This window comes from Ahaetulla prasina, chromosome 1 (assembly GCF_028640845.1).
Source record: "Ahaetulla prasina isolate Xishuangbanna chromosome 1, ASM2864084v1, whole genome shotgun sequence".
Taxonomy (NCBI): domain Eukaryota; kingdom Metazoa; phylum Chordata; class Lepidosauria; order Squamata; family Colubridae; genus Ahaetulla; species Ahaetulla prasina.
Window position 1 is genome coordinate 197,815,525 of NC_080539.1, and position 13,424 is coordinate 197,828,948.

At 36.1% G+C, this 13,424-nt stretch overlaps 1 protein-coding gene across 7 annotated transcripts in view; it reads left to right on the forward strand.

Moving 5' to 3' along the window:
- Positions 1-13,424, forward strand: part of RAPH1 (Ras association (RalGDS/AF-6) and pleckstrin homology domains 1) — a 79,335-nt gene that overhangs the window by 13,518 nt on the left and 52,393 nt on the right. For 3 of the 7 annotated variants that reach the window (XM_058186742.1, XM_058186760.1, XM_058186767.1), the window contains exon 2: positions 12,401-12,475. The exons of the other annotated variants lie outside the window; for them this stretch is intronic. The gene's annotated coding sequence lies outside the window, so the exon portion shown is untranslated. The remainder of the gene's footprint in view (positions 1-12,400; positions 12,476-13,424) is intronic. 7 annotated transcript variants of the gene reach the window in all.

A 13,424-nucleotide genomic window follows, 5' to 3' on the forward strand; every position in this document is an offset into this window, starting at 1 on the left:
CTTTTATTCCGCTGTCTGCAGGTACTGCAAATCCACTATCCAGACTATTTTGTCTTTCCTACCAACAATTGTTAAATCTGGTGTTATATGGCAGATACTTGTTTGAATTCTAAAGTACCAGAGAACTTCTTTATTTTTTACTTCTTTGTTTTTCTTCTTTATTTCCTATTATTTTGTCTATTTTGTAGTCCCACCAGTTCCTGCTTGCAAGGAATGGTGTTTTATTATTATTTTTCTATATTAATATTAATATAATTATTAAATATTACTTAATAATAAAGCCAGTTTGGTGTAGGGGTTAAGGTGCTTGCCTTGAAACTACAAGAATGTGAATTCTAGTCCTGCCTTAGGCATGCAAGACAGCTGGGTGATTATAGGCCAGTCATTCTCTCTCAGCCTACCCATCTCACAGGATAGTTGTCATGGGGAAAATAGGAGAAAGGTGTATTGTCTGTTTGCTGTCTTGAGTTCCTTATAAAGTAATAAAGGCAGGATAAAAATTTAATATTCCAAAGCGCTCGTTTCTCATGTGATTTCCAAATTTCATTTGTAAAACCTATTCAGTTTGAGAACAGTGGAAAAACATTGGAAGAACAACTTTTCAAATATATTGTAAGAATCCTAAGGAAATTACAGCATTCATTTGTAGTTTTCAACTGCTTCCTTTTACAAATTCACATGATGCACATATTGGGTTATATCCAATATTATATGTACGGATTTCCACTCATACAATAGGACTTCCTTTGCTCACCTCCCTTCTGTACCACCCTGTGTACGATTTTACAAAATCCACTAACTTTCTCAATCGTATGTGAGTGATGATGAATTGGAGTAATACGCTATGATTTTGTTCCAAATTAGAGTTTGTCAATGTATAAGCATTGTTAGAATACAATCCATTAAATCTAAATCAAGACTAAGTTAAGTATATTAAAAGTTGTTTAGTAAAAATGTGTTATTTGATAGGGAAAATATGGAACTAAACATAGGAAAATCAGTCATATACTAACTAAAACATTTTGCTTTTAATAGTTGTAACTAGAGCAAGTTTTTAGCATTCTGCTATCTTGAGAATATAAACCTGTAAAAGGTTTTCCTAATGAACTGCTTCATTTCTATTATGGCAAGAGACAACTCTTATTCAGCATTCATATGGCTAAAACTATTATGTTGTCTTCTTGATTGCTGCACTTTCTCTCTTTAGGTTCACAAAATTTAATTTTATAAAAAAACTGATTAACATTTGGATATTGGTTTACAAAATTTATTTTGGACACTTTTATGCACAGATGTTCTATAGCTTTTTTGAGAATAATGTACTGCTCTGCAGATTATTATTTCACAAGAGAAATTTGTTTGGCAAAAGTATTTCCCCTGTCATATAGACAGAAGTCTATTTTTAGCCTTGCTGCATAAAACCTTCCAGCTGTATTTAATTTAAATAAAATATGCAAGTAAGCCTACATAGTGAAAAATTTCTGTCAATTCTTTTGTTGCCACTTCAGTGTGCTAGTAATTCATTCTAATGAAAAACTGCTTAAACTTCAGTGATCACTATATTCAATGTAATTATGGCAACTTGGTGTGTGTATTTATATTATTAGATTTTTCTACTCTTTTATTTATATTAGAGACTTTTCTTGAAAGAAGTTAAAAAAAATTTAAGTTTTTGTCATGGAAAAATCAACTAATATTTTTCATTATTTTTCGTTATGTGCATTTGGCATATGTAAACTTAGTCTATCTGGCGTGTTTTCTTCCTGAATAGTCGTAGAAATCCAGAGACATGTAATGAACAGAATAGCCTTTTAAATGTGTGATATGCAAGCTAAATAAACCAAAAGCAAAATTTACCTCTCAGCAACAAATGGCTATTTTACACTTCTGTTGCTATTAGAATAGTTGACCAAAAGAGCCTGTAGAATTTATAATGCAAGGGTAATATCTTTGGATTAGTCCCTCTCAATTGCTAGATTAAGTTGCATCATACAGAATTATTCCTGGACACTGGCCATGGTGACTGGATTAATGAGAGTTGGGTCTTCAGCAACATCTGGAGGAACCTAAGGCTGTCATCCTCAGTTAGCTCTAAATTCTGAGTAGATCCTGTAGTAAATCATTTGTTAGTCATCAATGTGAAATAGTATATGTTGTAAATATATATCCTCTGAATAGCAAATTTAGGGGATTTTTTTTAGTGAGCAGACTATTGCTCACTAAGATGATAGAATATTTCAATTATTGTAGATGGGCTAAAATAAACAGATATTTTATTATCTAAACAGATAATACAGATAGTGAACAACTATTTCACAAACTCCTTGTTGTGGAAGAAGAGAATGTATGTGGTGTAACTGCAGCCAGTCATTTCTCATTCTTAGCCTTGTGAGGTAGGCAAGGCCAGGAAACAAGAATTGCTGGGAGACTTGTAAAGTAATGTCCTTAAGTTTTGAGTCTCAGTCACAGCCCCTTTCTACTTCAATTTATACCTAACACAGTTGAGGTAAAATTATTTTGAGTTCCATTTACTTGTATTCTACATTTCCAGAACTCAAATATATTTCTTGTAATGCCTTGGCAATATTAGTCTCTACCTTAAATGCCATCACACTCATAGTTGACTGATTGGCCAGAAGAACATGTAAGATCAGTAGGGAAATTCAGATAACTTTAAAAGTAAACGAATGAGCAAACATCTACTAATAATTTGTTTCCAATTGGTCTATTTATGAACTTCATATGGAACTATTGAAACAATTTTGAAAGGGATTAGCATATTATGATTCTTCACTACCAAATAATTTTATTATTATTTGGTAGTGAAGAATCATATTATTATTTAATACATAAAACATTATTTTAAAATAATGTTTTATGCATTAAAACATTAAAAGAATTAAAATGCATGTGCAAATTATTTAAGCTAATTCTGTAATAAATTGAAGCATTTTATTAAGCCAACAAATGCACCATTATGGCCATTCAAATCAGATTGCGATTATGTTCTTCATACGGTAATTTTCATTATTAAAACTTCGGTAATGTGAATGTCTGTATCTTGCATCCTAGAATTGGCTTATGCAATTCTTAGCAGATCCGTGTCTTCATGCCAAAGAAGATATTTTTGAAGAAAGGAAAATAATTGTTGTTTTGGGATGTTATTCACATACAGTGTCTATCTAGCCATGCCAATATTTTGTACAGCTGCTAAAATGACATAATAGGCTTTTTGTTTAACCAAGAGTAAGAACTTCCTTCCTTCTTCATTTGTATGTCTTTCAGCTACATGTAGGATAAAGATTTTTGAGATAAATTATTATGAAGTTACTGTTCACTGTGAAACACTTTTTTAAACATTGTAATTAGCATATTTTACTATATAGATACTGAACTATGTAATTGTCCCCAAACCTCTAATTTTTGCATGCTTGATTAGAGGCTGGGTAACTACATGGAGAAATAGAAACTGAATTAAAAGGAAAAAAATGGGAATTAACTTGCTGGGGAAAACAATAACTTCACTTTGATGATTGGAAAATTTAATAAGTTTTTTGTTAAAAGTGAAAGAAGAAAATGCAAAAAAGCCAGTCTGCAGTTCAGTATTTTAAAACCCATGTAAATGGCATCCTATCCGAAACCAAATAGGTAACAGATTTTGTCTTTCTAGGAGTAAACATTCACACAGTTTACAATTGTAGGTCATGAAGCAGATATCGCTGCTACTTAAAGGAAAACTATGACCAATGGACAGATGTCACATTGACCGCAAAAGATATTTTGCCAAGTGCATGATTTCCCAGTTGTAATGTATGCCTGTGGAAGATAGATCATGTGAAAGACTGACTAAAGAAAAGTATATGCCTTTGAACTGTGGTGCTAGAGGAAATTGCTTTGGATCTCAAGAGTAAGAAATCATTCCAAGTTTTTAAAAATGTTAATTTTTTATCCAGTTAACTTTGTTTTTCTATTTCAGAGAGACAAAAGATAATTTGTTTTTGGGCTAGTCATTCTGCTGTAATGTGAACATTAGCAACGTTATTTTTGTTACTTTAGTAATAATTAGCAATTGAAATATGGACATCTGTGACAAATTATTTTTAAACAAAGGCACTGTAGTAATTTTGGGATTCTGAATGAGTTCCATTTACTAATTGTTGATGCTATAATGAGCTTTACACAGAAAGTGTAGTCCAGCACAGCACTAAGTATCTCCATCCTATCTGGTATTATTCATTTATATGATGTTCTCTATAGCTGTCTGTCTGTCTGTCTAATTTATGTGCTGCTCAACTCAGTATTCAAAGTGACTCTTGGCAACTCTTGGTTTTATATCTAAATGATTTCAAGACTTTGTCCATCTACAAAAAGATGTAACTCCTGTAGAGATGTGGCTAACCCACATTGGAGTAGCCAGTGGTATATACCAGGACATCAATAAGCAGGTGAGTAAGAATTCCCTCATGATTGGGATTGCGTATCAAATGAAGTCAAAGCACTGTGTGACCTAATCCCTCATCATTGTATTACTTTAAACTCTATCTAACTATATTTATAATTCTTGATTTAGCACAAGATTAGCATCACTAGGGCTGGGTTATGTCAAATAAAGAATTTAGTTAAATGAAGTTAGGAATTTCCTTTGCCTCAAGCAGAATAGTTTAGCAGTTGCAACATTCCTATTGTTTAATGATTATCAAAATAATTATGCAGAAAATGTTATTAGAGTACTACAAGTGAGATTTCAACTTTATAGGTGTTACGTTTTAGTATTCTGAAGCTTTTGTTGTTTATCAAATCAGGTGTTATCAGTCATACTTGGAATTGCAGATTATATTATGTACTTTATGATTCATTTCTTTATTAAAACACTCTACATATTCATTATTTTTAAATGGAAATTGCTCATTCCAAAGATGGTCTAGTGGTCCAGAAATGAGCTTATGATTACAGACAGCCGTGCATTTTCTGCTCTCTTTGTCCCATGTAAAATATAGTATGCTTGCAACTTAGTTGTGGAACAAGATATTTATTCCAGATGTATTTTGCAGTTCAGAAATATGTTTGGAACTGAAAAGCTTTAGAAAACTTCACTAATGGTTAATGAGTTTGTATACAAATATTTGATCCAGAAAAATATGTTCTATCTTGATTCTAAAATATGCACTTGAGTTTATATTTTTACTGAAATAACACAGATATGACTTGTTATTAATTACAGATAAGAATGTACTCAGGCTGGAGAGTCTAGGGATGTTTGTTTCTTTACAAAAATGATTGCGATTGTTTTTTATATATGCGTTCCTATAATGCTACAATTTAAAAAATTTCACTGAAAGCTTTATCGATTGTTGTCATAGTTAATGTCCAAGCCTGCTTGTTCTCTAGTACTTAAAAATGCAGCAAGACCTAAGTTACATTAAGAACTAAGCCTGAGCTCAGCTCTGTTTACTTTCACATAAACAACATGCATTGGACTGAACGGTTAGTTTCATGTCTGGTGGTGGTAGAAATGTTTTTTCCCATGGCTCATAGGATATAGCAGAGATTCACATTTTTTGCCATAGCCTGGGGAAATGCTTCATGTATCTCCCAAGGAAAAGGAAGGGTGAATCTTCAAATATTTCAATGAAATACTTTTTTTAGAAAAAAAATATTCTTAGCTGCATTAAATTCCTTCATGTTGAAGAAATACTGGTAATCCTAGACTTACAACAGTTCGTTTAGTGACTGTTCAAAGTTACAATGGCACTGAAAAAAGTGACTTATGACCATTTTTCATACTTACGACCATTGCAGCATCCCCGTGGCCACATGAACAAAATGTGGATGCTTGGCAACTGGTTCATATTTATGATTGTTGCAGGGTCCTGGGGTCATGTGACCACCTTTTGCAACCTTCTGACACGCAAAGTCAATGTGGGAGCCAGATTCATTTAACAACCATGTTCCTAAATGAACAACTGCCATGATTCACTTAACAAATGTGGTAAGAATGGTCATACAATAGAGCAAAATTCACTTAACGAATGTCTCAGTTAGCAACAGAAATTTTGGGCTCAAATGTGGTCATAAGTCAAGGACTAACCTATATATGTAAATTTAGAGAATTGCTTCCTGGGCTTTAACAATGTCTACCGGACCTGAGCCTTTGACTTATATACTCTCTCCTTCTCCTCAAGCATGCCTAACTTCCTACTTCTGATGAACCATAGCTTACTGTTACGCCAGAATTGGCAAACTGTTTGGCCCTTGAAACTCAAACCAGAATTGGTTTCATTGTGCCTTTCCATTGCAGTATGCTTGAAGAGCCAGTATGCTTGAAGAGCTATAACATATTGTTTGTCAGAATTAGGAAGAGTTGTCTTGTAAGAGGAGGCATGAATCCTTAGCCTGGGACTCCACTCTAAGCTGCGCCTATTCCTCTGGCAGTTTTTAACCATAAAAGGTTCTCCAGTTAGTATTGGTAGAATATGGTACCTATGGTTGCCTTCAAATAAGCAGAACATTGAGTTATTATCCTAGTTAACCACTGAGAGGAAAGGGCACCCTAAATTATAAAGAATAGAATCAAAATCCAATTGTTCTCATTGAGTCAGAGTAATCCTTTCTCTGACTCAATGAGAGATTTAAGACTAATCTCTCAGAGTAATCTTAAAATCTTAAAATAATTTTATTATTTTCCCTCTCCCTCTTAAAAGTCAGGCTTAGACATTTTACTATGGTTAGTTGCACAGTCAGTCCCGTTTAGAATGGATTTGGCATTTCTATCCAAAGGACTTGGGACAGACAGATGTTCTTGTTTGATTGCGTTAAAGGTATCATTGCAGGATGTATAGTAAAGTAACATTGCTTCTGCAAAATTGACTAATATTATTATTAAAAATGTTATTTTATTACAATAAATATTTTTCTACATTTTCTACATTTTCCTTACTTGTAAACAAGGCATTTGTGAATTTTGCCCTGTTTTACAACCATTTTTGCCACAGTAAACCCAAGAGACAGGTACAGTTATATGACACCTACAGCTGAATTCACTTCAGTAATGAAGTACAGTTAGTTCTCAACCTACAAGCATAACTGAGCCCGGAATTACAGTTGTAAGTCATGTGGTTTCTGAAGTGGCTCACCCTATGAAGGCACTCCATCTTTATTACATTTTCAGTGGTCGCTATGTGAACAAAGATGTCATTGCGTGTGGTAATCGTTAAATGAATCCATTATACTCAATGGGCATTTTTTGCTGGAATCAGAAGTAAATTCTGGAAACCAGTAAAAATTGATTTAAAAATTGCGATCACGTGAGTTCGTTGTCAAGTGTCCCAATGTGATCATTTGACTGCTCGATGTGTATGTATGTGTATGTAGCCATTGTAACTTTGAAATCAGATTGTAGGTACCTTTTGTGGGTCTGTCATACCTATAAATGGTTATTAAATGGCTGGCCATAAATCAAGGACTAGCTGGATTGCAGATTATAAAATGTTATTAACTATTTTTTGCAAGCATCAGACAATATAGAAAGCCAGATCTATTAAGCATCAGATATGCCATCATAAATAACCAAAGACTACAGGTTGTTAAACTTTTTCCAAGAAATATAAAGTGTTGATTTCAGATATTATTGCCCTTGGGTCTTTATAAAAGTAGAGACAGGCTAGGAAATGGGAAGGTTCTTGAGAAGCAAGGATTTCAAAAGAGTTGTGTAAAGTTAATATGCTGAAATATTAATGAATGGCTGCAGGAAAAAAAATAACTCAGACTGAGGGTTAAAAGTGAGACTCATTAGTAATGCAGTGTTCTTTGGCAGTAATTTGTTAAAACTCCAATTAAAAAAGCTTATGCAAATATAAGCAGGCAGAGCCTGCAGTTTTCTTTTTGCTAGTTCCTTGAAGGATTTGTTTTATAGAAATGTATAATAGGTGTAATTTAGCAAAAAATATGGACTATTAATGGAACAAGAATTTTTAACTGGAATCAAAGTGTCATTGGCTTTAGCCTTAGTGGTAGTTGGCTGTAATTATACACACTCACAGACACACACAGTAGTATGGGGAAATGTTTTTACTGTAGCAGCTACAAAACTGAATATCTTTATAAAAACGAAAAACAAGCCACAGTTGAAATGCTGATACTGAGTCCTTGTTGAAAGGAATTTGGCAGCTTCTCTGGAGTTTTACTGGATAAGTACCCACATTGTACAGTTCAACAATGTCTCTTATGGCAGAGAATCTAAAAACTAAGCACTAGCATAATTGCCACTTAAATCTTTATATAAAGAGTCCCTTCAGCAAGAATAAGAAAGAGTTCATTATTTCTCCCTTTTCAATAATGCTAAATCTTTACACACTTTGTTTAATAGATTTGAGACCTTTAATACTTTCATAAATAGATATTTTTTATTAAGGGATTATTCCAAACTATACTTTCTTAAAACAACAGTTTATTTAAAAGACACTTTTAAATGATAGATAGAAAGCCATGCAGGTATAAGAGATATAGTGTAACTGTGGGTTATGTCTAGATATACACAGGTAGTCTGACTTATAACCAGGGGTGGTATTCACTTACTTTCCCTACTGTAAGGAACTATCCCTTACAGTTTGCAAATGTGCATGCGCGTATGCACCCAGCCTTCCGCGCATGTGTTTTGCTGGCACGCACACCTTCCACGCATGCGCCCAGCCTCAAAAACATGCCTAAATAGGATGGCATAGAGCTGGGATGGGGGGCAGGCCACCCGCAATTTTTGCTACCGGTTCAGGTAGCGGCTGAATACCACCTCTGCTTATAACCATTTAGTAACCGTTCAAAGTTACAGTCGCACTGAAAAAAGTTACTTACAACTGGTATTCTCCAATGTACTGCTTTGAGAATCCAAAGAGTGGATATTGCTCCGCCTTCTTCTTTTGGAGAACTGAATCTGTTGAGCTTTCTGCCACGCCTCCCCTGGTTGCCTCCCAGTTTGATTCAATCTTGTATCCAGGAGAGACGCAATTTCTTTTTGTTGAGCTATTAGAGAATATTAGAGTTCATGTGATTGCCATTTGTGATCTTGCCAGCCGGCTTCTGACAAGCAAAGCCAAAGAATTTAATGCCTGATGGTCTGAGGTGGAGCTGGAAAGATGATGCTAGCACTGGGGGAGCGGCTACAAATACAGATAAAGCTTCACTCGCTCACCCACTGCTCATCTCCAGCTGTGTGGCCCTGTTACTAACAGGCCACAGACTAGCATCAGTCCATGGTCTGGGGAGCCTTGCTTTAAGTGGCTAATCACTTCCTTGCTTATCCTATAAGCATTGCTCTGAAGGCATTCATAAGGAAGAGGGTAGATATTCTGTACACTTGCAGGATGAAAAAGCACGAAAGATATTAAGTAAAAATATATGAACATGTTACCATAGGATTACTTTTAAAAACCCAAACCAACTTAAGGAAACAAACAGCATTTTTAACTAAGTACAGAAATGCATTGGAGAGTATAATACTATCATTATACTGCTTATTAAAACCGTCACAATCTAATTATGTAGTAGCACAAGTTTCTGAATCATCCTTAACGACAGTCCTGTATTGGGAAGTTACCAGAGTGTGGGCAATTTTGACCAGATTGTTTGTTTGCTTTAGAAATATATGTACCAGACAGACACTACTCCCTAAAAAAGATTTATCCTTCAGAATCACAGTTACACAGACCATTTGAGCTTCTGGTGACTTTTTTCCCAAACACTTGAAGCTAAATAACAGGGATTCTTCCCCTTTCCGATCAGCTTAGCCCAGAGGTTTCTTCCTGCCATCCGTTACAACAGTTGAATAGCTTCCTGTCTCACGTTGAGGAATCCTACAGTAATAGCATTTCTGCCCTGGCCAGACTTCATTTGCTTACTTCCATCCAGTCTGTTACTGCCTTTGGGCACCATTTTGCCATTTGTTTTGCCGGGCCTGCTGCCAAAAACAAAGAAGCTGTATATTATCTGAATATTGCTTTCTAAAACTGAACAGCTAGTCCTTGCTTACTTACCATTGGTAAGCGTTTCGCAGTTCAGCAACTGTTTAAAGTTGGGATGACACCAAACAAGTATTACTTATGGCCATTACAACATGCCCATAGTCATATGGTCACAATTGGGTGCTTTGCAACCGGCTCACACTTATGATGGTTGCCACACCCCGTGGTCATGGGATTGCCATTTTCACTATCCTACCACCTTCCCACAAGCAAAATCAATGGGGAAGCTGGCAGAAAAGGTGGTGGTTAGTTTCAATAGGTCCTTCTGGTTTCTCTGAACTCACATGATGTGCACCCTCTGTCCCATGGCTTTCCATGTTCATCAGGCACTGCACCGTTTCCCCCGGCTTCCCTGCACTTGCATGGCTCCACAGCCTGCTTTTCTTGAGTTCCCTGCACTTGTGCATGGGCTGCATTGCCTGTCACAGCACCTCCCCAATCCCCATTGTCACCCCCCCCAATGCCACCCCATTCTCCTTACCTGGAACTCTTGTCACTTACCACTTAACAACCTGTTTGGCCCATTTGCTGTTGTAACCTGAAAACTATCTATACAAGATTTCGTTGAGGGGTTTAATCTAAACGTTTTGCAGGGTTATAAATGCATAGTATGCAGTGAGTGAGGCCTTACAAATATAACACAGAGACCTTCCCTAAATTTTGTTGCAGAGTTCCTGGGGGAGGGCCAAATAGATACTGTATGCTTTCGATCAGCCATTTAGTCCAGAGAAACCCTCTCTGCTGCTGATTTTTCAGGGAGGAAGCCATTAATTACTTGCTTCCCTCATTAGCTGGATTGGCAGCAAGACTAAAGGCTGAATTCCTTTCCCAGGATGAGCAAAACTGGTTTGTTTATTTATTATTAGATAGTTCATTTAGAATCTATCTGTGACTATGCCTATATCTGTATGTCAGAGGCCTAGAAGAAAATCCAAAGAAGAAAAAAGAAAGAACGAATGCCTTCTGAATAACTATCATCTTGAGTACAGTGCTTTTTTTCAAGCTTCCCTGATGTGACCTTGTTACTCTAATTCACTGGATTCAGCTCCGTTGTTGCTGCCTGGGGACTTTTCCTTTCAGTGATTCTTGGATAAAATGGGCACTTCCTTCTGATTCTGAAAGTCCACCAAAAAAGGAAAAAATCATGTTTTTGATTTGTTCCTCAGCATTGGATTTTCCTGAGATGGACAGATTAAACTAGCTTTTCATTAATCCTTTCAGTATCTGAACCTCTTCGGGTGGAATTTTCCACATTTGCTACATACATTGAGTAGCAAGGGGAGCAGAGGGCATTAAAAAGTAGGGTTTAGTTCAGTGGCACTATCCTTGGACACAAAAGGCTGATAACAGTGTTACTTCTGATAACTCCCATTCATTCTTAACTTCTCCATAAGACTGTTAAGGTGTGTGGTATTGAATGCAACTTAGCCATTCAGAGATCACTCCTGTTTTGATGAGACCATCTAACCTTTTGGTCAGAGCTGTTGTGCCCAACTCCAGATTGGCCTCTATTTCAGCTGGCCTCAGAAAATCAGTACTATTAAAAAAATCTGGATCCCATTTACCACTTTGTCCTCAACATCTTAAGAAGAACATATTTGCCACCAGCCTATTAGTAACATTTTTCCAATCCAGTAAATTTTTCAGGAGTTGTCACACTTCTGTCTTCAAATTTAGAGCCATACTCATACCATGGCTGGATGGAGTCACTGAAGCAGTTGGCGTGAGCTTAAATGGACTCCAGAGGATAGAGGACAGGAAGGCCTGGAGGAACGCTGTCCATGGGTTCACAATGGGTGACACGACTTTGCAACAACAACAACACTCTTTTGAAGAGAAGTTAATATATGCTTGGATCCAGTCATTGATCCATCCTTCATACGTTGTTGCTGATACTGTTTATTCTACATTTATACTGCTGAATCAGTACAAACTTCACACAATCCAATAAGTTAATATTAACAATCCAATAAATAGCTATTAACCAAAAAGATAAGCCAGTCAAACCAATTCAAGTATCTTCTCTATATTCTCTATATTCTACAAATTTAGATGCATCTAATAGGCATTGCATCCAATTTAATTTGTCCTCAAAATGGCTTGCAAGAATAACGTGCTATTTTTGGGAACAATTATGCCTAGCTTCAGGATCACCTGTTCTTCTCAGATTGACCTAAATACTTCTCCCCAAGACAGTTGAATGCATCAGGGCCAAGAACTTTTTTTAAAAGTCAAGAATAAACCTGCTTGTATTTTAAACAAAGGTAATTGTGACTACAAGAAGTCCTAATTTAGCGACCACAATTGGGATAGTCATTAAGCAAAGCAGTTGCTAAATGAAACTGAGCGTGCTTATAACCTTACTTCAGCTTTCCTTTGCTTTACAGACCTGCAAAGGTTGTAAATGTGAAAACTAGTCATAACGTTTTCATCACTGTGACTGTGAATGGTCGCTGTATAAGGTAAGCACTAAGGAAGAACTAACTTTATGCTTATAGCCAGTGAGATGAATGTAACATCAGCAGAATCGCCTGTATGTTTCACTATCCACTACAATACGGATCTCAAACTCAAGGCGTCACATGTTTCCATTCCCGAAGCTGGGGTGGGAGTTGCCTGCACGTCACGCATCTGGCCTGCGGGCCACCAGTTTGACATCTCTGCACTACAAGGTAGAGGTAGTCCTCAATTTACAACAGTTCATTTAGTGACTGTTCGAAGTTACAACAGCACTGAAAAAAATAACTTATGGCCATTTTTCACAGTTACAACCATTACAGCGGCCCATGGTCACATGATCAAAATTCAGACCCTTGGGAACTGACTCATATTTATGACTGTTGTAGTGTCACGGGTTCATGTGATTATCTTTTGTGACCTTCTGACAAAGTCGATGGGAAAACCAAAGTCAATTAACAACCATGTTACTAATTTAGCAATTGCAGTGATTCACTTAACAACTATAGCAAGAAAAGTCATAAAATGGAGCAAAATTCACTTAACAAATGTCTCTCTTAGCACCAAAAATTTTGGGCCCAATTGTGGTCGAAAGTCGAGAACTACTTGTATTAATGGTTATCACTTGCCTAAATGATAAATGGAAGGAGAGACAATTTGAGTGCAAAACTCAATGTTTCTTCTTAAAAACTGGTTTGATGCTGAAACCCTAATCATCCTCTGTACTCCAAAATATTTTTTTTAAATACATTCATATATATCAGGCCTGGCACAATTCCAACAATTGAACAAAGGGTGCCTTTTCCTGGTGTGGCAACCACTTCTTTATTTCAGGGTGTACAGATAATGTGGACTGAATGCTGGATTTAACAAACTCCATTCAGTAGACTTCAGATACAACAGACAAATTTTCTGTCTGGAAATAGAAATAAAGGACAAGTTGGTTGCACCTGA